Source organism: Staurois parvus, unplaced genomic scaffold (genome assembly GCF_062004578.1).
Source record: "Staurois parvus isolate SC_StPar_1 unplaced genomic scaffold, SC_StPar_1.0 ptg000634l, whole genome shotgun sequence".
Classification (NCBI taxonomy): Eukaryota; Metazoa; Chordata; class Amphibia; order Anura; family Ranidae; genus Staurois; species Staurois parvus.
The window spans coordinates 10,843,706-10,868,776 of record NW_028318430.1 but is presented as its reverse complement, the minus strand read 5'-3'; the positions used below and the strand labels follow the sequence as shown (position 1 = coordinate 10,868,776).

Genomic DNA, 25,071 nt, shown 5'->3' with positions numbered 1-25,071 from the left:
TTTACATGTTATGTGCAATTAAACCATGGCAACATCTAATGTTTGTGTAGTATTATGTTCAGCAGACTGTGTTCTTCTATTGTTGTGACTTAGATGACGTTCAGAGCACATTTTATGCCCAATTCATGCAAAACTCCACGTAATCCCAAGGGGTTCACATACTTTTTCTTGCAACTGTAGCTAATGCCTTTGCTGATTTTTGCCAATCCCTCTACAATCTAAAAGATGCTCCACAACCTTCCCCAGAAGCCATACAAACCTTCTTACACTCAGTTAAAATCCCGACCCTATCTACAACTCAATTACAAAATATCTCAGAATCCTTCCATCCAACAGAAATCGAATCGGTAATATGAGCACTACCCCTTAACAAATCGCCTGGTAGCGATGGCTTCACAAACAAATATTATAAAGAATTTCCCACTATTCTTGCTCCACACTCAACTAAACTCTTCAACTCCGCTGACTCATCGGGTCAAATACCAAAAGAGATGTTACAATCTATTATCACGACAATTCCAAAACCAGGTAAAGATCCGCAATTAGTGCAAAATTACAGATCCATGTCCCTAATCAATACAGACATTAAACTATATGCCAAAATATTAGCCGGAAGATTACTTCCATTGATCCAAACCCTAATACACCCAGACCAGGTAGTCTTCATACCAGGCTGCCAGGCTCCTGATGCCACTAGACACTTGATCTCCCTAATCCACAACCTACAGGATTGTTGAACGCCTTCTCTGCTCCTATCCTTGGAAGCGGAGAAGGCGTTCGACAGAATTCACTGGGGATTTATGCGAACAGTCTTACAAAAGCTTGGTATAGTGGGATGGTATCAGGTACCTGGTGATGGAGGCCAATGTAGAGAGAGCGCTTCCCTTGCGGCTAAGTTGCAGACTCCCCTGAGAGTGGGACAGTGGGAGTCAGGCCCAAAGTGGCACAGGTCGCCTGTAGGAGTGCTTGTTGGTGGTGCACCCAGGAGCACAGCTGATGCATGGAGATGAGGTCTGCAGACAGATGGCACCTGTGCGAGGTATGCAAGCCCTTCCGGGAATAGAGGATTACTGGATAGCCAGTTCAAGTCAAAGTCAGGTACCAGGTGGGAATAAGAGCAGACGTAGTCAGATGGGATAGCCGAGCTCATACACAGAGGAGCGAGAGAGAGAGAGAGTATCCGTTAGCCAAGCCGAGGTCAGATCAGGGGTAAAGCAGAGTAGACAGGTCCAAGAGCAAGCCGAGTCGGTATCAGGAAGTCACAGGCGGCAATAACACAGGAAACAGGAACCAGGAACAAGGTACGGGGAGCTAGAGATGATCCAGCAACTTGAGGGAGTGAAGAGCCTCCTTATAAAGGCCGTTTGGCAGCAAAACTGGGCCTGATGCGTGTATTTCTGCGGCCATGTAGGGTACTGGTGGAAATGCCCGGTCTTCCAGGACTTCTGCCGTGGATAGGACCCTGACAGATGGATTCAAACGGTCATCATGTCACTTTACTCCTCCCCTTACAGACGCCATGCTTTCAAGACATTTGACATCACAAATGGCACCCGACAAGGATGCCCACTGTCCTCAATAATATTTGCCTTACTCATTGAACCCTTAGCCATAAAAATCCAGGATGACCCACATTGCTAAGGTATTACCTTCCACGGTACTGAACATAGAATTAGTATTTTTGCTGACGACATCATATTAATGATTACTAACCCCACCCGCTCATTGCATAGAATCAGAGAAATTCTAAACTTATATACGGATGTATCATGCTACAAACTCAACGAAAATAAATCTTTAATCTTAAACTTGCATACACAAAAAAGCTCCCAAAATATTATCTCTAAACAATACCCCTTTATCTGCACTACTCAATCTATTCCCTACTTAAGAATCAATATCTCAGCTTCAACCTCACTCCTCTATGACTCAAATCACAAAGCATTTTTACATTCTCTCCCTCAAGAACTCCAATCATTTTGAACATTTGGATTATCTAAACTGGGGCTCATAGCCACCCTAAATTTTTTGTTTTACCCAAACTCCTCTATATTTTCAGAACTCTCCCAATACCTGTCCCTATACAATTTTTCAACTCAGCACAAAGGCAACTCTCATGTTTACTATGGGAATTGAAAAGACCTAGATGCACAAACAACCTCTTAAGCCGCCCCTACCATAGTGGAGGAGCCAACCTCCCACATTTATACAATTACTACCTAGCGGCTCTCCTTAACCAGGTTTACAATTGGTGGCACCCTACTAGGGAAAAAACGTGGACTAATATGGAACTTGAAATGTTCCACCCATTCACACCACAGTCTTTTTTACTTCTGCAATCTATCTCTGGCAAATGATCCCCACACACACACCCTTGCATCAGGGCCTCCTAGATGCCTGGCTAGCCCTTTGAACGCATTCAATCAAAACAAATTTCCACACCCCTCCAAGTCCTTCACTTCCTAATCCCCGACATCACCTTGACAAATTGGGAAAATACAGGCATTCACTCCTTGCTTGACTTATACGGAGAACAGGATTTGGCTTCCTTCCATTATCTGCAGAACAAATACTCTTTACCAACAAGTGAGAGGTTTAACCTCTTCACGCCGAGCACACGCAAATGTGCGGCCTCTCGGCATCTGGGCCTTGATGCCGAGAAGTCCCACATTTGTGGGCAATTAAAAAAAAACACATGTACTCCCAGCACCCTGCACGCTCCCAGCACACATGTCCGGTACTCACGGAAAGGTCCCGATCTCCTCTTTTGATCGAGACCTTTCCCGAACATGTGACCGCCGTGACAGCGAATCAAGGTGGTCACATAACCCTAAAACCCCGCCCACCTCCTGGCTTCTGCAACCCTTCAAGGACCGGGAGGCACCGGCACCAAGGGGTTAATTACTTCCGAATCATTCATTGTCTAAATAGAGAACAAATTCCCTGCATTGTAAATGTACCTCTACAACTGCACCTCTTCCTTGACAATACCAAATACCCAGGCAAAGGAATATCTTTATTTTACGCATTATTGACAGATCTATCATCCCACTCCAAAACATCCTCTCTAAAAAATTGGGAATTCCATCTGCCCCAACCCATCTCAGAACAGATGTGGCATACTACCTTTAAAAGAACATACAAAGCGTCCCACTGTGCATCCCACTGGGAATCATATCTTAAGTTATTGCACCAGTGGTACCTGACCCCCAAATGCCTATCCAAATTGTATCCCACCCACTCTCCACTGTGTTGGAGACTATGTGGAGAAATAGGCTCCCTTTATCACATAATGTGGTCCTGTAAGTCAATCATATAATTCTGAAATAATATTTTCAAAGTGATTTCTGAAATATTAGGTAACATAGTGAAACCAGACCCAACTTTAGCTCTGTTCCATATTGGTCTGTATAGGTTTCCCCTAGATACATGGGTAGTGATCATCCACATTCTATATGCAGCAAAGAACAATATAACCAGACTATGGAAATCGATGATAACACCATCTCTATCTAGAGTGATTCAAGATCTAAATACCCAATGTGATATGGAAAGAAGATTCTCAATTTCCCATTCCCCCAACCTCAAATTTCGTACCTCTTGGGCGTCATGGTTGGGTAACACTAGATGTAAAGTTAAAATCTGATAGTTCCAATAACTGGAGTATAACTGGAATAAAGTGTTATTCCCACCCTTCTCTTCCCGTCTCCTTCCCCACCCTTCCCTATATCCTTCCCATTTTCCCTATGGTTCTCAGTATACACGATTATAGTAATAATACCTTGTCTAACAGATTTCCTTTTTAGACCAAAATTGTTCTGATTGTATAATGACTGATGCTTCAATTTGCCTGTACAACTGTGAACCTTCTCTTGTTTACTACCTGAAAATTCAATAAAAATAAGTTGAATATAAAAATATGGGGAACTAATATCTTACTAACGTTTGATAATGTCGGAAGCACTCTCCAATGCATAGGCCTGGTTGGGAGGGACATTAGGGACAATGAAAATTGGTGTCTCTCTTAATTCCCCCTCTGTTGCATACCTTACATTTTTTTCGGCGTCTTCTTCCTGTTTCTGATGGAGAAATATTCTCAGGTAAATGGCGTTCATGAAGTTCTTACACAATCAGAGCGAATGCTTTGTGGTTGAGATCCTTGCTGATAGATTAGGGCAGTGACGACATATTCTATAAATTTGAGGAAGATGGTAGGTCTTTCCATTGACTTTTGATAGGTGATGTATGCATTAAAAATGGCCATGTGGAAAAAGTATATTGCAACTTTTTTGTACCAGTAGAGGGACTTCCTTGTTGATAAATAGGGCTGCAGCATCTGATTGTTTAAATCCCCACCCCCCCCATGAATTGATTATAATTGTGGATACACTCCGGTTTTTGGATGGGACCTTGTCTTCTATGAATTTCTACCATGGTGTCATTATGGATAGTGGACAGGGCATAAACATCTCTTCTATCCCTCCACTTCACGGCCAACACTTCCTCATTCCTCAGACTTGCAGATTCCCCTCTTTGTAGACTTGTGTTCACTAAATTTTGTGGGAAGCCCTTCCTGTTTGTTCGGGTGGTACTGCAGGCCATCGTTTTCTCAAGGTACAGGTGGTGGAAAAGGGGCAGGCTTGTGTAATAATTTCTAGGTAGATGTGATACCCCTTTTGGAAAAGTGGAAAGGCCAGGTCCCAGACAATTTTTCCACTTGTGCCAATGTAGGTTGGGCACCCAGGGGGCTGGAGCTGGGAGTCATTGCCTTCATACACACGAAAGGCATGCACATATTCTGTGGCACTTTCACAGAGCTTGTTGAGCTTCAGTCCATACCTGGCCCTTTTACTGGGAATATATTGCTTGAATCCCAGCTGGCCAGTAAAGTGGACAAGAGAATCGTCCACACAGATATTTTGGTCAGGGACATAAAGTTAAAACAATATTTTGGAAAAACAATTAATTAGCGGGTGAATTTTATACAGTTTGTCATAGCCAGGCTGATCTCTGGGAGGGCACTGGGAATTATCACTGAAATGCAGGAAGAGCATTATCATGTCATAGTGAGACCTGGACATTACAGATGAAAAGATGGAAATGTGATGGATGGGGTGATGGATAGGCTGGTTGGACCAATATGAATGTAATTGATTTTTTTGTAAGCCCCATGTTGACCGTAAGGCCCAAAAACAATTTAAACGTCTCCATCTCCACTCAAATGGATGGGCATAGCATGAATTGGGGTTGTCTGCGATATATTGTTGGGCAAATAGGTTAGTCTGATCTACAATTAATTGAAGGAAATTATCAAGGAAAAATAAATGTAAAAAATCAATTGGGGAAAAATTTTCTGTGGCTGCACGCCTGGTTGTGCGGTAAAAGGGTGGATTGTAACTGATCCGGAGCTGTAAGGCAGCTACAAAGGGTTTGCCAGAGCATCTGGGAGGTATTTTTGGGCCCTGACTCTTGGGGGTTGATTTACAAAAGCTGGAGAGTGCAGAATCAGGCTCACTTCTGCATAGACACCAATCAGCTTCTAACCTCAGCTTCTCCAATTAAGTTTGGCAGTAAAACCTGGAAGCTGATTGGTTTCTGTGCAGACGTGAGCCTGATGTTGCACTCTCCAGCTTTAGTAAATAAACCCCTTGGGGTCTGGCGTGATATTCCAGTGCTGGTACTGGGCCTTTCATCCTGGGGACTAGCCCTGTTGGCGTTTGCTGATTGACCATTTGGGTATATTGGCATTGGTACGTTGGTGCTGCTTGTGGTTGCCTGCTCTTCAGGGAGTCTTACTCTTTTAGGAAGGACTGCTTCCTCTTCCGATTCAGTCATCGATACACTGCTTTCTATTGGCTTGTATTCCGAATCGGAATCGGACGGTGAGAGCTCCCCGCTACTCTCATCTGTTATGCTGAGGATTTGGAAAGCCTCACTAGTGTAATTTTTTTTTATATCTTGGCTGTATGACAGGCAACTGTGATGGGTAAATAAATATTAGCAGCTGACAAGAGCAGACCTGCCACAAAAGCAGTATATAACGAATCCCATTTGAAGTAATAATTCACTATTATAGTGGATGCAATTATTTTGAAAAAAAAATGGCTGAATAGGTATTAATAACCTTTACGATAGAGCTTATACAAAAAAGAAAAAAAGTGCCATAAAGAAAGGGTGTATCCACCCATTTAAATGCATTTCCCTTACTCACCACTATTAGAATGTGGATTCTTAAACCAAACAACATGTAAATAAATATTAGCAGCTGACAAGAGCAGACCTGCCACAAAAGCAGTATATAACGAATCCCATGCGGAGTAATAATTCACTATTATAGTGGATGCAATTATTTTGAAAAAAAATGGCTGAACAGGTATTAATAACCTTTAAGATAGAGCTTATACAAAAATGAAAAAAAGTGCTATAAGGACTGGGTGTATCCACCCATTTAAATTTATTTCCCCGACTCACCACTATTAGGGTGTGGATTCTTTTTCTTTTTTGTATAAGCTCTATCTTAAAGGTTATTAATACCTGTTCAGCCATTTTTTTTCAAAATAATTGCATCCACTATAATAGTGAATTATTACTCCGCATGGGATTCGTTATATACTGCTTTCGTGGCAGGTCTGCTCTTGTCAGCTGCTAATATTTATTTACATGTTGTTTGGTTTAAGAATCCACATTCTAATAGTGGTGAGTAAGGGAAATGCATTTAAATGGGTGGATACACCCGGTCTTTATGGCACTTTTTTTCTTTTTTGTATAAGCTCTATCTTAAAGGTTATTAATACCTGTTCAGCCATTTTTTTTCAAAATAATTGCATCCACTATAATAGTGAATTATTACTCTGCATGGGATTCGCTATATACCGCTTTAGTGGCAGGTCTGCTCTTGTCAGATGCTAATATTTATTTACATGTTGTTTGGTTTAAGAATCTACACCCTAATAGTGCCTTATGGCACTTTTTTTCTTTTTTGTATAATCTCTATCTTAAAGGTTATTAATACCTGTTCACCCATTTTTTTTTCAAAATAATTGCATCCACTATAATAGTGAATTGTTATTCCGCATGGGATTCGTTATATACCGCTTTTGTGGCAGGTCTGCTCTTGTCAGATGCTAATATTTATTTACATGTTGTTTGGTTTATGAATCCACACCCTAATAGTGGTGACTCGGGGAAATGCATTTAAATGGGTGGATACACCCGCTCCTTATGGCACTTTTTTTCTTTTTTGTATAATCTCTATCTTAAAGGTTATTAATACCTGTTCACCCATTTTTTTTTCAAAATAATTGCATCCACTATAATAGTGAATTGTTACTCCGCATGGGATTCGTTATATACCGCTTTTGTGGCAGGTCTGCTCTTGTCAGATGCTAATATTTATTTACATGTTGTTTGGTTTATGAATCCACACCCTAATAGTGGTGACTCGGGGAAATGCATTTAAATGGGTGGATACACCCGCTCCTTATGGCACTTTTTTTCTTTTTTGTATAAACTGTGATGGGTACACTGCTGATGGGTGACAGTGATGGTGGCTCTGTTATAGGTACTGTGATTAGGCTGCGTTGATGACAGGTACACTGATAGGCTGCACAGGTGTATGCGCTGAAAGGTAACTGATAGGCTTCCCTATGGATGTGCTGACAGGTACACTGATGGGCTGTACTGACAGGTATGCTGATGGGCTGCACGAAAGGTACACTGATGGGCTGTGCTGACAGGTACGCTAATGGGCTGTGCTCAGGGGCGGACTGACAACTCATGGGGCCCCCAGCAATAGGAACTCATGGGGCCCCTGTCTCCTCACCCACACTCAAACCACACCCAAAAAAGCCCATGAAAGGTACCAGGGGCATCTCATTGGGCCCCCTACTGACCCCGGCCCTCGGGCAGTGCCTGAGTGGCTAAATGGTCAGTCCGCCCCTGGCTGTGCTGACAGGCTTCACGACAGGTACACTGATGGGCTGTGCTAGCAGGTATGGGATGGGTTGTGCTGACAAGTATGCTGACGGGCTGTACTGACAGGTACACTGACGGGCTGCACGACAGGTACACTCATGGGCTGTGCTGACAGGTACGTGATGGGCTGTATGACAGGTACACTGACAGACTGGCGACAGGTACGCTGATTGACTGGCGACAGGTACTAGGAATGCTCATGGGCTGGTGACAGGTACGCTGATGGGCTGGCGACAGGTACGCTGATGGGCTGGTGACAGGTAGGCTGATGGGCTGGCGACAGGTACACTGATGGGTTGGTGACAGGTACACTGATGGGCAGCTGTGACAGGTACACTGATTGGCAGCTGCGACAGGTACATTGATGGACAGCTCTGACAGGCAATTAGGGCAGTGTGGTGCACAATACTGAATGCGGTAACTCACTGTTCCCCTTCTCCTCCTGACACACGGATCCTGTGAGAAGCAGTAACAGCAAGTTACCGCTGTTTTTTTATACTTGTAATTGGCTGTGATAGGACACGTTGGCTGTTTACCTGCATCAGGGACGTGCTGTGTCCATAGAACACAGCCGATGAAAGATTGGCGCGCTGCGCTCCGCAGGGGTGCGCTATAGGAGGCCATATGGTGTCCTCTCGGAGGGACGAGCTGTTCGCCCAGCCACCATTGTGCCATAGACAGGAACAGGAATAAGCTAAAATTACTTAATTAACACCTTCCTGCCTGGCCTATAGCAGATTGACAGCCGGGCAGGACACTCGCCGTTGTGACTGGGTGTCATATGATGACCTGTCAAAACGAGCCGCTCACGTGGCCGCGGGGCCACGCAGCAACACGATCTGTCACCCCCTGTGTCCACGGGACACAGCCGATGACATATCACTACACCGGCCTGTTGCCAGTGTCATGTGACCACTGTGACCAATCACAGCAGATCACATGTCAATTGTTTACAATGGATGGCTTCCTGTCATGCCATCCATTGTATACAATTATGTTGTTAGCTGTGACTGATCAAAGCAGTCACATGATACAGACAGGACCATTCACAACCCATCTGTATCATGTGATCAGCTTTGCCCAATCACAGCTAATCACAACAAAAGACTGAATGAATCAGTTTCATTCAGTAACAATGATTGCAAATATCAATGAAATACATTGGTATTAGCAATCATAATGTGTTAAAAAAAATCCTGATCACTTGCCCAGAGTAGTTCAATGTTACTCTGGTAACATTATATTGCTTTGGTCACAGTGCGCTGAAAAATGAAATAGTAAAAAAAAGAAAAGATGTAATAAAAAATAAAAAAAATAATGGAAACATTTGAAAAAAAAATACAAATTCAATTATCATTATTTTCACCAAAGAAATGTAGCACAATACATGTTGACCTAAATGTATAAAGAAATGTTATCTATTTGCAAAATTTTATAACAGAAATGAAGAAAAGTGTGTTTTTTTTCAAAAATTTCAGGTATTTTTTGTTTTATTTAGCAAAAAATAAAAAAACTCAGTGGTGATTAAATACCACCAAAAGAAAGCTCTATTTGTGTGAAAAAAAGATAAAAATTTCATATGGGTGCAGTGTTGCATGGCGCAATTGTCATTCAAAGTGTGACAGTGCTGAAAGCTGAAAATTGGCTTGGGCAGGAAGGGGGTATAAGTGCCTGATATTGAAGTGGTTAAGAAATGAGTAATGAACAAGGTGGCAAACCCCCCATGATTTGTTTTGCTGGCAAAACATGAAAAATGTACTGACAGTGCACATTTTTTGCTGATGCGCATATAAAAAAATATCACCAGGCTGTAATAGGACATCAACTTCCAGAGTGTCAGTAGGAGGCTACGTCCAACGCGTTTCATCAACAAAAGATGTCTTCCAGGGCAGATGCACAGTGTTTTTATTTATGTGAGTGAATTTCTTTGATAAAATAAATGTTATAGAGGTTTTATTTACACTATGGAGAGGCACCTGTTTGTTTCCTTTGAATGAGTTTTTATTATTGGAAATCAGGACATGGCTGTTTACTGAGCGGCTTTCCTGGTGGTTAGAGAAGATGTATGGAAGGCTCCACTGATGTATATAGAAACTGCTGACCATTCTTATTAAGGGGGTCATAGAGAATTGGTCAGCGTGCATCCTACTATCACTCTGGGTGAAGGTGCATGTTGGTGGCATCACTGACACAACATTGCTGGATGAGGCACAAGTTTATTTGCTTTGCACATTTATGGGACTTATGTGAATGTAAGCAATTAGCACAGTAATACCCTAAAGTGTAAACAAAACTCAACTCATATACCACTGTTGCCACTAAACATCAGTAGTGCTCTTCCCCACACCATACATGTATATAGTTATATAAAAGATATAGAACAATAATCCTAGACACGGGTGGACTGACCATTTGAGCACTTGGGCACTGCCCGAGGGCCTGGGGTCAGTAGAGGGCCCCATAAAATACCCCTGGTACCTTTTTATATGCCTTTTTGGGTGTGTTTTGAAGGTGGGCAAGGACACAGGGGCCCCATGATCCCCAATTGCCCGGGGGCCCCATGAGTTGTCAGTCCGCCCCTGCCTAGACATCAATTGTGAATAACAAAAAGTCCATAAACATATGTATAGTCCATCACCAAAAATAAAATGAATAAATAATGTAATAATCCGTTTAAAAATGTCAATTCTTCAACATAGTGATAGAATCTTGTGTAATCTGTCTTAATCATCCAATCCTTTAATGGTTACCTCTCCCATCACCCAGTGCAATATATAAACTCACCATTGCAATTGGACCTCAATCTAAATCAAGGTCGCAGAGGCACAATTTCACAAATCATCAGGAATGTTTAAAGCATTCCACTTGCTTCTTCTCCACTTCCAGTTTACAAGCACAGGTGCATGTAATCTATCTATTTAGTCGTATCCGACCCTTGATGATTGCATGGACCGTCACTCGTAAGTGACTTTTTCCATGAATTCTCTTAGCAATTATTTTGCAGGGTAGGTTGTCAGGTCTTTCCCCAACCCCTACCATGCCGGAGATCCTGCATGTCCAGGGATGAAACTAGGACAATTTAAACAAGAGCCAATTAACCTACCCGCATGTCTTTGGAGTGTGGGAGGAAACCGGAGTACCCGGAGGAAACCCACATGAACACAGGGAGAACATGCAAACTCCATGCAGGAGGTGCCATGGTTGGGAATTGAACCCATGACCCAATTACTGCAAGGCAGAAGTGCTAACCACTAAGCCACTGTGCCGCCCATGGTGCATGTAAACAAACATAAAAATAATAGTGCTCTCTGTACCCAAAGGATCTACTAATATTTATCCAAAAAATGCTCTCACGTTACTTTTATGCATGCATGCAATCAGATATGTGCACCAAGGATTAGGAATAGTGCAAACCTATATATGTATGGTCTGCTATCACTAGCTCCTCACCTCCTATATAGGACCCCAATATATACCAAGGTCACATGAGCTTGTAGTAACTCCTCCGCCACCAGGTCTCATCCACTTTCCAATACTCTCCTCCTCCTGCAGTTTGAATCAAAGGCAAATACAGAAATAGGGCTGATAGTGCTCTCTGATAAAAACACTCTTTATTAAAACCATCCAAAATACTAATCCCATTATATGAGCACCCGCAGTGCTACAATATACACCATGAAACCATACAAGGGATCATTCACAGTTGGCATTCAACACCCAGGACCATACACATTTTACAAAAGGTTTCTGCGTGGCTCCTCCCCTATACTCGTTACACCCTATGGGCTTCTTCAGTAGGTGTGGGGCCATGCTGCCACACTGCAATTTATAGCCTTCATCCTAAGGACCATTTATGTGACTCCCATTGTAGACATGGTTGCAAAACCATAAGTGATGCGATTGCAACCTGAAATGACGTATGGTCACAATCACGAAGCCAGAAGTGAAGCGATTGCTTCACCAAGCCTCATCCTGACACCAGAAGTGATGGGTATATTTCTCCCCCCTGGTGGCCACCGATACACAGGACACAATAACATTAGAATCCAGAGACTGGAAATGACACAATCTGGGGCACAATGACCTCCCACCCATAAGAATGGGAAATCTAAATAACAACAAACATTCGCCTCATTACTAAAAAAAAATTAAGTTAAAACGCCTACAAGGTAAGAAATAAATAAAAAGTATATAAAAGAATCCCAGGCACTGGAAGTGACACAACCATGCCCTCAAATGCCAACAGAGGGGGGCTAGATACACCTCACTTCTGCCCTGGATACATAAAACAATCCCATGTAGAACACCAATATACACATCATAAATAATATCAACAATATAAATATGACCCCTCTTATCATTGGGTCTGTATTAATACGACCCATCCTTCCGTCGGGTCTACACTATTCATAATAACTAAATGTCAGCAATATAAAAATAAATATGAATATAAATCTAAATATATATGTCTGAAGAAGGCTCATAAATGGAGGAAACATTAATTATACTGGCCTGAAAAAATAATAAACTCATAATGGAGGGAATGTAGTGCTCATACCGGAAAAAAATTAACATCTGAAAATATAAATACCAGACAGAAGGGACTAAACAGTACTAATAAAACAATTTAAAAAATCAATGTTCAATCCCCCACAGGGAAAAAGGTATTCAATTAATATTTCCAATATGATTCTCTTTGACTAAGCCTCCTAAGGAAATTGCCACTCCTCCAATGCTTATCTACCCTTTCCACTATGCAAAATTGGAGCCCCTTGGGGTCTCTGTTATGATATTCCCTAAAATGTCTAGAGACAGAATGCGATTTTAACCCTTTCTTGATATTATTAATATCTAATGTCTAATGTTATCCTAAACTTATTCTGATTCTACATGCCACGAAAAGACAATATTACGATCGTTCATCAATCTTCCTCATGTAACATGTCAGGGAATCACCCCCCCTCCCATATAAAGAATAAGTTGTCTATATACCTCCTGTAACACTTTAGTTCTCTAGGTTTATACTTTAATATCCTTTCTGCCTCCTAGTGTGCCAAAAATCTGCATAAATCTGGTAAAGATGATGATAGTACCAAAAATCCTGTATAAGTTTCATATGCTCCCCGTGCATCTACCAGGGTCTTTCTTTGGGATAATAAAGAAGATGATGCTCATGTTCATATGGGCAAATAAGAAACCAAGAATTAGCTATGAGGTGTTGTCTAGGACAAAAGGGAATGGGGGTTTGGGTTTGCATAATTTTAGGAAATATTATTTAGTGGTAATATTATCATGAATAGTGGATTTGACATATAGGGCACAAGGGAAAGGTTGGGTAAACATGGAAGGGATTTTTAGTAAGGCACAGTTAGGGAAGATTGTCTGGATACCAAATAAATTACGTATATTGGATGTGAATATTAGTCCATTGACAAAGATTGTTTTAAGTGTTTGGGATATAATATAAAAGCAAAAGGGATAAAAATATAAATGAGTATTGATCCCCTTGGTGAGAACAGAGTATTTTCCCCCAGGGAAGGACAACATTAAAGATAAAAATGCACATTTGAAGGATATATTAAATAAAGGGAAATTGCACACTGCTCATGATTTAAAGAAGAAAAAAGATTTATTTTTCACATTAGATGAGTGGCGTCAATTAGGTAATTTTGTTGCAAGGCTCCGACAACCACTGAGGATGCTGGAGGGTCTGTATCCATTTGAAAAATTGTTGAACGTAAATATAGTTCCAAAACAAGTCACCTCTAAGATCTATAAGATTCTTATAGATATGGAAGGAGCTGATCCTCCCTTGTTCTTGGAAAAATGGGAAAAGGAACTTGGAACAGAATTGAATGAGCAACAAAAGAATAAAATATTTAAACTATTACATGAGGTAATGAATATGAGCACAGTGAAAATTAATTACAAATGTCTGGCGAGATGGTATATTACACCGAGTGTGGCACATAAACAACAAGTAGATGTTTCACCTTTATGTTGGAGAGGTTGTGGGAATAAGGGAGCAATGGCACATATATGGTGGGATTGCCTGAAAATACAGGACTATTGGAAAGAAATAATCCAATATATACAGGAAATAAGTGGGATCACCATACAGAAAGAACCGTGGATATGTTTATTTTATAACTTCGATCCTTCAGTGAAACTGCATAAAAACTGAGTATATCATTTAATCAGTGCGGCTAAGGGCGTGATTCCCAAGTTTTGGCAAACGCCAGAGCCACCAAGAATAAATGATTGGATAAATAGAGTTGAAAATATCTATAGGATGGAGGAGTTATATCATATAGAGGATGATAAAATAGAAAAATTCAGGAAAATGAGTAGCACGCTCTTTGAAACGTTTGCAAAAAATGTTGGAGCCGGAAAGAGCTTAAAGCAGAGCTCCACCCAAAAGGGGAAGTTCCGCTTTAAGGACTGCTCCCCCACTCCCCATTAAGGATTGGCACCTTTGGGGAGCGGGTGCCCGAATTTGACAGGTACCCGCTCCCACTTCCAGGCCAATTGCCTAGGCGATTGGAAGCGGAAGGTGTCCTCCCTCCCTCTTTGTGGTCTTTTGGGACACGTGACAGGTCCCAGAAGACTACAGGACCATTCACACATGCGCAGTAGGTACCTGGCTGTGAAGCCGCAAGCTATCACAGCCCACACTGAAGATGCCGGCCTCCTGGAATACAGGACGGCCGATGAAACGAGCTCCAGGGGACCGATGGACAGATAAGTGGCTGTTTTTTAAAAGTCAGCAGCTACAGTTTTTGTAGCTGATGGCTTTTATTTTTTGATAGGTTGAGTGGAACTCCGCTTTAAATCATTAAGGGGTGGGTCTGATAGCCTAGATAGCCCAGAAAGAAAGGGGAGTCCACCTTGTGGCCAGACAGGATTTCTTCTGGTGTGCTAATCTCTGTAGGTGTCTAAAGGTCAGGCCGGGGGTAAAGTCAGGGTTTCCAGCAATTGGAGTCATTGGTGAAGGGTTGTAGCTGATGACTTTTATTTTTTGATAGGTTGAGTAGAACTCCGCTTTAAAGTCAGGGTTTCCAGAAATTGGAGTCATTAGCAAGGGTTGTGGCAACAAGGACATCATCCAAAAGACCAACCTCACTATCTCTAGGGTGGCCCCAATCAGGGGGTGGGTATGCATGTATCCAGGAAATGAAGCAGCAACCCAAGATGATGACAAAAGAGAGATGGAAGTGTCCTCGATCTCCATGGCTACCCATTGTTTTAGATCCGCATTGCAATGATAATCCATGACCCTCGAAAGGTGTACAGCTCTATAGTATATGAGGACATCGGGAAAGCCAATGCCCCCTCTCGCCTTTGGCAGAGAGAGAAGCTGTAGGCTTATACGTGGAGATTTGTGAAACCATACATAGTCCCTGAATAGGGAATGCAGTTTCTTGAAAAAAACTATGGGAATACGAATGGGCATGGCTTGTAAAATATAGAGGTTCTGCGGAAGAACAGTCATTTTTAAGGCATTGCATCACCAAACTCAAGTCAAAGCCAGGGAATTCCAATTCTGAAGGTCAATCAGCAGTGGTAGCAGGTTTGCCGAGTATAAAAAAGCAAGACCAGAAGTAATGTTTATGCCCAGATATTGTATAGATTTGTCCTCCCACTGAAAGGTGAAAGAGGAGCAGAGGCTATGGGCCTTGGAATCCGCAATTGTTACATTCAACGCCGCTGATCTAGATAGTATTTTAATGTTTTCATCTTCAAAATACAGGGGGTGGTGGTTTTCAAATTCATGTTGCCCCTTTAAATAGATCTTAGGGCATCATTTTTTGTAATGGGCAAGGTGTAACTGGAAATCATAGAACTTCATAGAAAAATTTAGAAGGAGCCCTTACCAGTTCACAAAGAACCTCTTCTCTGGCCATAACTCTCTGTGGTACCTGACAGTGTTGCCACTGATATCACAGCAACATAGGTTCAGATCAATGACCAGTAGCAGCAGAGCAGTTTGTGCAGCCTGTACACAGATAGGTGTGGGTGCTGATTAAAGAGGTCACCAGGGGACAGGCTCTAGTGTCTGCATCATTAGCAATTGAGCCATGGAGAAGGTAACATAAGAATAACATCATGCCTCCTAACGTCCTAAAAACAGAAACAGGGAAACATATTATTAATAAAATATTTAAAGGACAAATTTATCCCAGAAGAAAATCCCCCCAACCACACTGAGAGCAGCCTACCTGGGATAATAATTACCATCCTCTTTGTAATCTTTTCTATAATATAGTCCTAGCGAGCTTGTTTTCATACTATGCATGCATGTCGTGGCCCCATTAATTCCCATGGATAGCCAGTCTTATGGGGCCTCCATTAGTCCCCTTAAATATGGCTTAAAGCCACCTCATCACTTCTAAACTGTTTGGAAGGTGTGGCCCCCTTCCCTGTTGTGATAGCAAAACAAAATGTAATTTAGAAAAATGAAAGAAATGTTAAAAAAATACAGTTTATTAGGACAAAACAAATATACTCCAAAAAAATGCCACAAAAATGTACAAAAGCGATGATTGCATAACGCATATTAGGTATGGAATGAAAATAATAATTCTAGGGCCATCATTTATGGTTAAGGGGAACTACATTTGACACTTTTTTGGGGTGAGTGGATACCTGTTATTGACAGGTACCCACTACCAATTCCACAGCCTTCTGGGACACTTCACAGGTCCCAGAAGACTGTGGGACCATTCACAAAGCACAGCAAGCTTCTTGCATCCGCAGTAGGAAACCGGCTGTGAAGTTTTCCTTGCCGGCCCCTGCACCTGAAGCCGATTGAAAAATTGGCTCAGATGAGCACATCCATGGATCCCTGCACAGGTAAGAGTCCTTAAACTAACAGGATTGGTAGCTGCTGGAGTTCCGCTTTAACTCCTTACTGATGAGCTGTAAAGACTTTTAAAGTGTCTCGTATGGACAATTTTGTGCACTATTTTTTTTTGCTCTCTCAAGGACACACAATTTTGATGTTTTACATTTTTAGTATCTATTTACCCAACACAATCTCACCTTTTATATTTTACCATAAAAATTATATTATGTTTGCCTGCACAAAAATTAATTTGAGTGTATTTTTTCTGAAAATATAGGATTTGAGAATCAGTTGCAGTAACAGTGAGAGATATAAAAAAAAATTTAATTACCATCAAATTGTTCAATAGAACCTTAATTTCAGAAAATATGTAAGGTTTTAGGAGTAATCTTAAGTCTAAAAATGGGCACTTTAACTTGTGCAATTTTTTTTTAAATGGCTTTGGTAGAGAAATTGTTAATCCCTACACTATCAACAGGTTATAGAGTCCAGGGTTTTGTAAAATAATATGATCTTTAAGAAGATTATATTTTTAGAATCAAACTACAAACAAATTGTTCACCAAGCAAGCCATGACATAGGAATACAAGTGTTTGGTAAAGCCAAAATGTAGTAGTTTGGGTTTTGGATGCAGATATGGGGTTATGATTTTTTCACCACATTTAGAACTTTGAAAATAAACCTGCTGTTCCATTAGTTGTACATTGTACATAAAACGTTTTACAAGTATGAGTGTTTTTTACATGTATCAAGAGGTATCAAGCTCACTAACATAGTCAGCTCTGTTTCTACAACAAAAAAACAACATAGGAATTTGTGGAAAGCAAAAATACATGTATGAGTGATTTTTTATGTTGCTGATTTTTGATGCATGACACTTAGCAGATACGCTTCCATTTATGGCTGAAGGCTTGTGAACACATCACAGTCACACTGTTATGAGATTGTTTAACATCCAGCTCCAAACCCATGGTCATTTTTATAGACTTGCCATTCCCCTGCAACTGTAACAACCGTCAGTCTTCTGGAAAGGTTTCTAGAAGGTATTAAAATGTATCTTTGCGAATTTGCACCATTTAACCAAAGGAGTTTTTCAGAGGTCAGATACAGAGGTTGGATGAAAATATATCCTCACAGTCTCCATTCAAATTCATCCCATACACAAGATCAGGACTCCGTGCTGACAAGTTTCTCCACCCCAAGCATATCAGACATGTCAATGCATTGCAACGTAGTGCTGTGCATAGAGTTGAATGAATAAAAGTGTTTTAACAAATAAAAAATAAAAAATAAAGCACTGCGATGCATTGTAACAACACACTGCAGTGCACATGCACAACGCATACCAGTGTGTACTTTTTGCATAATAAAACACATATTTTCTGATGTGAATGGACCTTTACTGTGTTAGTACATAACCAAAGTGTGTCTAATGCACATGTATAAGTTGTGTGTTAATGTAATGTACAACACTGTGCAAAAGGCAGGTGTGAAGAAATGCTGTAAAACAACAATGCTTTAAAAAATATATATTTTACTTGTTAAGTTGTATCAATTTACAAAATACAAAGTGAGCGAATAGAAGAAAAATCTAAATCAAAGCAATATTTGGTATGACTACCCTTTTGATTCAAACCAGCATCAGTTCAGCGTTTTTGAAGAAGCACAAACAAATGGGAATGTTGAGGACTGTAGATGCAGCGGTCGGTCAAGGAAACTCAATGCAGCAGATGAAAGACACATTATGCTAACTTCCCTTCGACATCAGAAGATGTCCAGCAGTGCCATCAGCACAGAACTGGTGGAAACCAGTGGGACCCAGGTACTGTCTAGAGAAGTTTGGCCAGAAGTGGTCTTCATGGAAGAACTGCGGTCAAAAAGCCATAACTCCAATGTGAAAGCAAGGCTAAGCGACTCAACTGTGCATGAAAACATAGGAACTGTCAGGAGGCAGTTTATTCACTGAAGGGCTAGAGAGTGGTACAATAATGAGTGTCCGCAGGAAACAGTGAAGCATGATGTAGGTTCCTTGCAAGTTTGAGGCTGGATTTCTGCACATAGAGTTAGAGATTTGGTCAGGATCAATGGTGTCCTCAATGCTAAGAAATACAGGCAGATACTTATCCATCATGCCATACTATCAAGGAGGCATGTGATTGGTTACAAATTTAATCTGCAGCAGGACAAAAACCCCAAACACACATGTCTTTAAGAACTATCTTCGAGTAAAGATGATCACAGTGTCCTGGAATCATGGAGTCTGTCTGGGATTACATTAAGAAAAAGGATCTGAGGCAGCCTACATCCACAGAAGACCTGTGGTTAGTTCTCCAAGGTGTTTGGTCCAAGCTACCTGCCAAATTTGTTCAAAAACTTTGCGCAAGTGTACCTAGAAGATTGATGCTGTTTTGAAGGCAAAGGGTGGTCACACCAAATATTAATTTTATTTGGATTTTTCTTCTGTTCATTTACTTTTCAATTTGTTAATTGATAAAAATAAACTAATAACACTTCTATTTCTGAAAGTATTTTTTCACAACTGCCTATAACGTTTGCACAGTATTGTATGTGTGTTGGGAGGGGTGTTTTATTTCTTTTTTTTAAAGATTTTTTCATTTTGTTTTTTACAAGTGGGGCTTTGGGGAAATATTAGGGGTCTAGACAGACCTCTTATGTTTTCCCTTTGGGTGGAGGAAAAGATCAAGGACACAGTCTCCTTTTCTTCTGCCACCTGGCACTTATTACTGAACACAGAAGTACTCAGAACTAAGCATTTCCCTGTTCATTCACAAACTGAAGATATAGTAAACATGTTGTTCTTGTTTACCAATCCCTTCAGTTGTGAATGAGCACCAGAATGTTTAGTTCTGAGAGACATCCAGTTCTTCCACCTGTGTGTTTGCAATACGATCTATTCCATAACTGCGGTTTCTGCCAATACAGGTTGGGGGGAAGCAGCACGGATTGAAAGCCACACAGGAGACCGTGGATTGTGAAAGAGATCAGATTGTTGGCACACAGTGGGGAGGATCAGTGGCAGTCAGTCCACACTGTGGAGCAGTGGAGATTACATTTTTAATCAATGGCTGTGATCAGAGGTTTGACAACTATTGATTATAGCTATTCATTAATTAGCAGAGTCTAGTGGATGCTTCTGCTATATGTTCATGCTCACTGAAGTGGCCATGGGCTTATAGCCTAAGGGAATGCCAAGGATGTAAGGGTTACTGATCTGGTCAGCTGCAAGCAATTTTGTTTAAAAAAAAAATTACATCCATGGTAGTGAAAGTGTTCAAGTACAGTATATACAAATCCAAAACTGTGTTTAGTTTTAAATGGAAAAAAACTGTTAAAATCACCGTCAGTTTTTTTTTTATTTCTGTCTGTTTTCCAGTGGAGTGATTTCCCTTTACTTCTTGTCTCAAAGACACAAACAGTAAGTGAGAAAATTCTCTGTAATGTGAGGGGCAATTCACTCTCATAAAATACTCGCTCACACTCTAGACAACTGCACATATTTGGATTTTCCCTAATTTTTAGTATCAGTGACAATGGTTTTAGAGAAATTAAAGGTGAACCTCCCAAGCAAAAACAATTACAACAACATACAGAGTCACTAACCCTTCTCCACTGTATCTAATTTTTTAACATAAGGTTTAACTTTAGTCGCAATTTAACCAATTGCCTAAAAGTCCCTTTTACCCCCTTCCTGCCCAGGTCAATTTTCACCATTGTTGCACTTTCAATGACAATTGCGCGGTCATGCAACACTGTACCTTAACACTTTATTTATCATTTTTTTAGACAAATAGAGCTTTCTTTTGCTAATATTTAATCACCACTGGGGTATTTATTAATTGCTAAACAAACGAAGAAAAAACAAAAGTTTTGAAAAAAAAAGCTTTCCTTAGGTTCTGTTATAAAGTTTTGCACATAAGTGATTTTCCTCCTTCACTGATATGCACTGATGTGGCTGAACTGATGGACACTGAAAAGCAGCACTTATGGGCATTGATAGGCAGCACTAAGGGGCACTGATAGGCGACACTAGTGGGCACTGACAGCCAGCAATGATAGGCACTGACAGCCAGCACTGAGGACGCACTGATAGGTACTGATAGCCAGCACTGATGGGCACTGATAACCAGCACTGAAGGCACTGATAGCTAGCACTAATGGGTAGTGATACAAATCACTGATACGCACTGATGGGCCCTGATACAAAGCACTTATAAGCACTGATACAAAGCACTTATAAGCACTGATGGGCACTGATACAAAGCACTGAAGGGGCTACACTGATCATCAGGGCACTAGTGTCCCCCCTTAGAAATGCTGCTTCCCAGCTCTCCTCTCCTCACATGCTGTAAGCACCTAGGGGGTGTGGTTCTGGAAGGATGTCCATGGACACCCTCCTAGAAATAGACGAACGCACTGTAGCCGTCTTTTGACTGTAGCGTGGTCCGGAACTGGTTAAATAGAAAACAAAAACATAGCAAAAGTGTTTATAAAAACATAAGCACATGAACATAGAAGTACTGTCTATAACATTTTTACAAGAGATGTGCACAACAGAAACATTTGTTTTGTTTCAGTTTCATTCATTAAACAAATAATTTTGTTTCATCATAATGGTTATGTTAAAATGATTCATTTTCGGAACTATTCATTATTTTGTGAGAGTATATAGTCATTGTTCCAAATTGATTTGTATTTTTGGAAGTTCTGTTATTGTTTTGTTATTTTGGAAGATTAGCTATATTAGCTATATAAATATTGGCTATATATTATTACTAATTCATTAATATGTATTCTTTCATTATGTTATTAAAGTGGAACTTTAGTCAGAAAATTAAATCCTGCTAGATCACTTCAGACTGGCACATTTTGCAGGTATAGCTATGTAGAAATATGAGAATAAGTGCCTATATTGTTTAAAATTCAGTGGTGTACTGTCTCACCCTGCTCTGCACATGCTCAGTTGCTCTCCATTTTTAGGTACTGTGCTGAATTTGTAGAGACCAATCTGCTGACAGGCCAAAGATTTAATGCTGCTCAGGTCTCTGGGCTTCAACAAAATAGCAGCCTCCAGCAAGAAGAAACAGGAGCAAGGCTGGAGGCAATTTACACACTAATTTTGATAGCGTATTTATGAATGTGGAATGTGTGTTTCTTGCTAAAGAACATTATTTTTTATCAAGTTGTTATGAGTACAGTTGTACTTTAAGTTAAATAAATTCCCAACTGACTTTGTTTGTTGAGCCATGCAGGTACAAATTAAATGAATGGTCTCTGAAGTTCAACCCCAATACAAAAAGAATCTCATTAGAATATTCATGTTACTCTCATTAAAGTAAAAGCTAATAGATCCAAATCAATTTGGATCATATATTATGTTGTTACGTTATTTTGGATACTTCAGACATTAACAAAAGGCCCAAACTATCGCATCATGTCATCCAAATTAAACAAATAAATACGAATTAATTTGTTATAATTTATTTCAGATTAGTTGAAATTTGTTACTATTGTGATTTGGAGATTAAGGTACATCCAAGTCTCCAAATAATGCAAATTTGGTCCAAATTTCGATTCGTAATGAAACAAACACACATGTTGAATATTTACATTCGTTATGTAACCTGTGCCAGAGACATTACACTTAGAATCCAAATGAAAGTTTATGAATGGCCTTGAACTGTTTAATAAGGATGGTAAAGAAAGTAATATGAAAAATAAATAGAAAGTCAAGCAATGTGTAAATTGTATGTGTGAATATGTCATTATTCATACTTAAAGTGGACCTTCTCCCTCGTTTAAAACTGTCACCAATACCTTGATTATTTACTGCACATTGAACATATTTTAAATGATGAATACTTGCCCATTGTGCCCCCTATTGCCGAAAAGGAATGCGCCTCTTCAACCGAAACCAGGCCTTCATCTTCCTTATAGATGTCATCGGTGGCTGTCTTCTTTTTCTATGTTTTGACTGCCAGCCACTGATGATGTCAGTGCCAGATCTAAAAAATACATAGCATGAGATCTGGCAATGTTATTGTTTATATGTTACTGTGGCCATGGCAACCAACATAAGAGACATTACAAAACCAGACGTTCACATTGTTGAAGCCATGGAAAATTATAAACAATAACAATAAAAAAAAGTCCTTGATCCCCGAGATCTTCTGAGTTTTCACAAAATCTTTTTAGATCTCACAGTTTAGAAACAAGATCTCTTTGGAAGGCACTGGTGACCTAGTCTTCCCAGGGAGCAATCTGTAAGGCTGGGGCTACGTCACCAGTGCCTCGAGAAGCCAAGAAGTGGGATTACATTACTACTAATTTTTTTTATTTTGACCAATCACTGTAAGATCATTTCCCATCAACATGCAGAGCTGTATGTTGATGTGATTTTTAGTAAAGGGGGAAAGGTCCACTTTAGCTTTTTAAACCATATAAATGAACACCAGTTACAAAGCCAATCCTCCCCATTCCATGCATTGAAGTTCAGGATAATTATATACGTAATCAATCTATTACATGTGTATATATAACATTATATGCATTTGTCCCTGTTGTTTTGTAAATGATAAAAAACATAGCTAAATCCATTTATTTCTTTTTGTTGTAGGTGGAAAAAAATGTGGACCTTCTGATCAACATAAATGTTGTAACTACAAATGAGACATCTGCAGTACTATCAAATCTAAAGCTACGTTGTAGGTTTTTTAGATTCAAGGGTGCTTTGCAGGTGATTTTGCTGTATTGCAGTGTAGTTTTATATGCATTTTAAAACATTCTACAGGTTAATTCTTTATTTTGTGAACCGAACCCTGGGATGAAAACACATGTGAAATATACATAATTAATGCCTTTTATGTGTTAAGTGTTTGCATCCTGTATTACTGAAACCAGTTGAGGTTGTGTTTCAGCCAACATGGAGGTAAAGGGCTAGAAGCCAAAAATTTTGAGTACTGGGGGGTAATTACACTTATCTGATGTGAGTGTTTAATATATTTTTACAATGGATTTTATTGCTTATATGAAGATCAAAGGCATTTTCTCTGATCAGCAATAATGTGAGCTCCAAAAAAATCCATGCCAACTTTTACATTTTTTTTACTTGCTGCCTGTAAAATAAAGAGAAAAGATTAGTTACCCTTATGTTAATGACAACCTGACTCACCACACTCACAGACCAAACTATACTGTCAACTATGCCTTTAAGCTTTGCCCACTTCAGATATACCTCACCCAATTATAATGCAATCCCTCCTTTTGGCCAATGCCAATGTTCAGTTTTCCACAAACCTAAAGAAGGCCATCGTAGGTATTTTTTGTTATCATTTAGGAATTAAAAAGAAATTTCCTAGCTTAGACAACAGTTCAAAGATGACAGACTTCTAACCATATCTCTTTCTTTCCAAAAGTAGAAGAAAAAAAATTGACTAGAGCTAGGCCTTAAATCCTTGAGGAAAAAATGTAATGTGCAATTAAAATTCATCCACTATGCACTTCGTAATATTTCAATCTAAAATAAAAATAACATTATAAAGTATAAAAAAATATGTAAAATCAACCTCTTTTCAAGTTACATTACCTGACCTAAATACCTATATGTGAACTGTTTTGTTTGCCTAAATATTTGTACCTTTTTATTTGCATACTTAGCCAGTATGGTGGCCATATTCATTGCTGTGGCTTGCAGCTTCCTTAGTTACCAGCCTGTATATTGGACTGTTGGGTTCCACTTTGTGCTTCCCTTTCCCTGATAGGTGTCTAAACTCTTTTCTCTTTAGCTGCAACTACCTAAAATATACGTACCTAAAATATACGTACAGCTTATGGAGCTCAACAGTTCTTGAATGACTCGCCTACTACTTTTGATCTGAATTCAGTTAAGCAAGAGTTTTTTCCAAAACAATATAAATATAGTTATCAAATAACTAGCTTTATTTTTATACATAGCCTGTATTTTTATCTGCAATAAATAAAATACAGTAAATAAAAAATGAATTGCTTTGTGTAAAATGTATTTGCATTAATAGAAATAAAGTATTGGTTAAAATATAAATGTCACACAAAAGTCTCTGCTTATAGGGAGCTTTCAAGAAAAATGGATATCTGTTTCTGGCACCTCTCTGTACACAACACATAGTGATCTCCTCTTCTCCAAACTCTCAGATTTTATCAGTACAGAATGCTTCATTTGGATTTCATCTATAAAATGCCAGCAGCTTTTAAAACGT

The 25,071-nt window shown here is 39.9% G+C and overlaps 1 long non-coding RNA gene across 1 annotated transcript in view; it reads left to right on the top strand.

Annotated features, from left to right (window-relative positions):
- LOC149449269 (uncharacterized) overlaps window positions 1-24,838 on the top strand; it is a 68,766-nt gene extending 43,928 nt beyond the window's left edge. Inside the window, exon 3 of the long non-coding RNA XR_016315435.1 lies at window positions 23,454-24,838. This is a non-coding gene — a long non-coding RNA (uncharacterized LOC149449269). The remainder of the gene's footprint in view (window positions 1-23,453) is intronic.
- Window positions 24,839-25,071: the final 233 nt, after the last annotated feature.